Consider the following 4875-nt stretch of genomic DNA (forward strand, 5'->3'; position numbering starts at 1 on the left):
CTAAGAATTTCTCGAATTCATTATTTTTAATAGCTGAGTAATATTCCATTGTATAAATGTACCACATTTTTTGTATCCATTCCTCTGTTGAAGGGCATCTGGGTTCTTTCCAGCTTCTGGCTATTATAAATAGGGCTGCTATGAACATAGTGGAGCATATGTCTTTGTTATTTGTTGAGGCATTTTCTGGGTATATACCCAGGAGTGGTATAGCTGGGTCCTCAGGTAGTGCTATGTCCAATTTTCTGAGGAACCGCCAGACTGACTTCCAAAGTGGTTGTACCAGCTTGCAACCCCACCAACAATGCAGGAGTGATCCTCTTTCTTCACATCCTCGCCAACATCTACTATCACCTGAGTTTTTGATCTTAGCCATTCTGACTGGTGTGAGGTGGTATCTCAGTGTTGTTTTGATTTGCATTTCCCTGATGACTAAGGATGTTGAGCATTTCTTAAGGTGCTTCTCGGCCATTCGAGTTTCCTCAGTTGAGAATTCTTTGTTTAGCTCTGTACCCCATTTTTTAATGGGGTTATTTTGTTGTTTGGCATCTAATTTCTTGAGTTCTTTGTAAATATTAGATATTAGCCCCCTATCAGATGTAGGATTGGTAATGATCTTTTCCCAATCTGTTGGTTGCCGTTTTGTCTTGTTGACAGTGTCCTTTGCCTTACAGAAGCTTTGCAATTTGATGAGGTCCCATTTGTCGATTCTTGATCTTAGAGCATAAGCCATTGGTGTTCTGTTCAGGAACTTTTCCCCTGTGCCTAGGTATTCGAGGGTCTTCCCCAACTTCTCTTCTAATATTTTCAGTGTACCTGGCTTTATGTGAAGGTCCTTTATCCACTTGGAGTTGAGCTTTGTGCAAGGGGATAAGAATGGATTAATTTGCATTCTTCTACATGTTGACCTCCAGTTGAGCCAGCACCACTTGTTGAAAATGCTGTCCTTTTTCCACTGGATGAATTTAGCTCCCTTGTCAAATATCAAGTGACCATAGGTATGCGGGTTCATTTCTGGGTCTTCAATTCTGTTCCATTGATCGTCCTTTCTGTCTCTGTACCAATACCAAGCAGTTTTTATCACTACTGCTCTGTAGTACAGTTTGAGGTCAGGAATGGTGATTCCCCCAGAGGTTCTTTTATTGTTGAGAATAGTTCTCGCTATCCTAGGTTTTTTGTTATTCCAAATGAATTTGTAAATTGCTCTTTCTATCTCTATGAAGAATTGATTTGGAATTTTGATGGGTATTGCATTGAATCTATAGATTGCTTTTGGCAGGATAGCCATTTTTACTAAGTTAATCCTGCCAATCCAGGAGCATGGGAGATCTTTCCATCTTCTGAGATGTTCTTCAATTTCTTTCTTGAGAGACTTGAAGTTCTTGTCATACAGATCTTTCACTTGCTTTGTTAGATTCACTCCAAGATAATTTATTTTATTCGTGGCTATTGTGAAGGGTGTCATTTCCCTGATTTCTTTCTCTGCCTGTTTATCCTTTGAGTAGAGGAAGGCTACTGATTTGTTTGAGTTGATTTTATATCCAGCCACATTGCTAAAGTTGTTTATCAGGTTTAGGAGTTCTCTGGTGGAAGTTTTAGGTTCACTTAAGTATACTATCATATCATCTGCAAATAGTGAAATTTTGACTTCTTCCTTTCCTATCTGTATACCTTTGACTTCCTTTTGTTGTCTAATTGCTCTAGCTAAGACTTCCAGTACTATATTGAATAGGTAAGGTGAGAGTGGGCAGCCTTGCCTAGTCCCTGATCTTAGTGGGATTGCTTCAAGTTTCTCTCCATTTAGTTTGATGTTGGCTACTGGCTTGCTGTATATTGCTTTTACTATGTTTAGATATGGGCCTTGAATTCCTGATCTTTCCAAGACTTTTAACATGAAGGGATGTTGAATTTTGTCAAATGCTTTCTCAGCATCTAGTGATATGACCATGTGGTTTTTCTCTTTGAGTTTATTTATGTAGTGGATTACATTGATGGATTTCCGAATATTGAACCATCCCTGCATTCCTGGGATAAAGCCTACTTGATCTTGATGGATAATTGTTTTGATGTGTTGTTGGATTCGGTTTGCGAGAATTTTATTGAGTATTTTTGCATCAATATTCATAAGAGAGATTGGTCTGTAGTTCTCTTTCTTTGTTGGGTCTTTCTGTGGTTTAGGTATGAGTGTAATGGTAGCTTCATAGAATGAATTGGGTAGTGTTCCTTCTGTTTCTATTCGATGGAATAACTTGAAGAGGATTGGTATTAGGTCTTCCTTGAAGGTCTGAAAGAATTCTGCACTGAAACCATCTGGCCCCGGACATTTTTTGGTGGGAAGATTTTTAATGACTGTGTCTATTTCTTTAGGCGTTATGGGACTGTTTAGGTGGTTTATCTGCTCCTCGTTTAACTTTGGTACCTGGTATCTATCTAGAAAATTGTCCATTTCCTCCAGATTTTCCAATTTTGTTGAGTATAGGCCTTTGTAGTAGGATCTGATAATTTTTTTAATTTCCTCTGTTTCTGTTGTTATGTCTCCCTTTTCAGTTCTGATTTTATTAATTTGAATGCTGTCTCTGCGCCCTTTGGTTAGTCTGGCTAAGGGTTTGTCTATCTTGTTGATTTTCTCAAAGAACCAGCTCCTGGTTTTGTTGATATTTTGTATAGTTCTTTTTGTTTCGACTTGGTTGATTTCAGCCCTGAGTTTGACTATTTCCTGCCGTCTACTCCTCTTGGGTATACTAGCTTCTTTTTGTTCTAATGCTTTCAGGTTTGCTGTCAAGTTGTTGATGTATGCTCTTTCCACTTTCTTTTTGTGAGCACTTAGAGCTATGATTTTTCCTCTTAGTACTGCTTTCAATGAGTCCCACATGTTTTGATATGATGTGTCCTCATTTTCATTTAAATCTAAAAAGTCTTTAATTTCTTTCTTAATTTCTTCCTTGACCAAGTTATCATTGAGTAGAGCATTGTTCAGTTGCCAAGTGTATGTCGGTTTTCTGATGTTTTTGTCCATGTCAAAGACAAGTCTTAATCCATGGTGGTCTGATAAGGTGCTGGGGATTATTTCAATCTTTTTGTATCTGTTGAGGCCTGTTTTGTGACCAATTATATGGTCTATTTTCGAGAAGGTACCATGAGGTGCTGAGAAGAAGGTGTATTCTTTTGTTTTAGGATGAAATGTTCTATAGATGTCAGTTAAGTCCAATTGGTTCATAACTTCTGTGAGTTTCATTGTGTCTCGATTTAGTTTCTGTTTCCATGATCTGTCCATAGCTGAGAGTGGGGTGTTGAAATCTCCCACTATTATTGTGTAGGGTGCAATGTATGCTTTAAGTTTTAGTAATGTGTCTTTTATGTATGTGGGTGCCCTTACATTTGGGGCATAGATGTTGAGAATTGCAAGTTCCTCTTGGTACATTTTTCCTTTCATGAATATGAAGTGTCCTTCTTTATCTTTTTTGATTACTTCTGGTTGAAAACTGATTTTATTTGATATTAGAATTGCTACTCCAGCTTGTTTCTTGGGACCATTTGCTTGGTAGATTGTTTTCCAACCTTTTACTCTGAGGTAGTGTCTGTCCTTTCCACAGAGGTGCGTTTCCTGAATGCAGCAAAATGTTGGGTCCTGTTTACGTATCCAGTCTGATAGTCTATGTCTTTTTACTGGAGAATTGAGTCCATTGATATTAAGAGATATTAAGGAAAAATGAGTGTTGTTTCCTGTTATTTTTGTTATTGGCAATGGAGATATGTTTGTGTAGCTACCTTCTTTTACGGTTTTTGGAGGATTACTTTCCTGCTTTTTCCAGGTTGTAGTTTCCCTCCTTGTGATGGAGTTTTCCACCAATTATCCGTTGAAGTGCTGGGTTTGTGTTGAGATACTGTGTAAATTTGGATTTGTCATGGAATATTTTGGTGTCTCCATCAATAATGATTGAGAGTTTTGCTGGGTATAGTAGTCTGGGCTGACATTTATGTTCTTTTAGGGTCTGTATGATATCAGTCCAGGATCTTCTGGCTTTTATGGTCTCTGGTGAAAAGTCTGGTGTAATTCTTATAGGTCTGCCTTCATATGTTACTTTGCCTTTTTCCCTTACTGCTTTTAGTATTTTTTCTTTGTTTTGTACATTTGATGTTTTGACTATTATGTGGCGGGAAGTATTTCTTTTCTGGTCTAAACTATTTGGAGTTCTGTAGGCTTCTTGTATATTTATGGACATCTCTTTCTTTAGGTGAGGGAAGTTTTCCTCTATAATTTTGTTGAGAATATTTACTGGTCCTTTAAGTTGGGAGTCTTCCCCCTCATCTATTCCTATTATCCTTAGGTTTGGCCTTCTCATTGTGTCTTGGATTTCTTGTATATTTTGGGTTAGTAGCTTTTTGTATTTTGCATTTTCTTTGACAGTTGTGTCAATGTTTTCCATGGTATCTTCTGCACATGAGATTCTCTCTTCCATCTCTTGTATTCTGTTGGTAATACTTGTATCTATGACTCCTGATCGTTTTTTTAAGTTTTCTATCTCCAGGGTGTTCTCCCTTTGTGATTTCTTTATTGTTTCTACTTCCGTTTTTAGATCCTGCATGGTTTTGTTTAATTCCTTCTCCCGTTTGGTTGCATTTTCTTGTAATTCCTTAAGGGATTTTTGTGTTTCCTCTCTAAGGGTTTCTATCTGTTCTTTGAGAGTGTTATTTATGTCTTTCTTAAAGTCCTCTATCATCATCATGAGAAGTGATTTTAATTCTGAATCCTGCCTTTCTGGTGTGATGGGGTGTTCAGGGCTTGCTATGATGGGGGAACTGGGTTCTGATGATGCCATGTAACTTTGGTTTCTGTTGCTTACGTTCTTGCACCTGCCTTTTGCCATCTGGTTA

This window comes from Arvicanthis niloticus, chromosome 27 (genome assembly GCF_011762505.2).
Source record: "Arvicanthis niloticus isolate mArvNil1 chromosome 27, mArvNil1.pat.X, whole genome shotgun sequence".
NCBI classification, from domain to species: Eukaryota; Metazoa; Chordata; class Mammalia; order Rodentia; family Muridae; genus Arvicanthis; species Arvicanthis niloticus.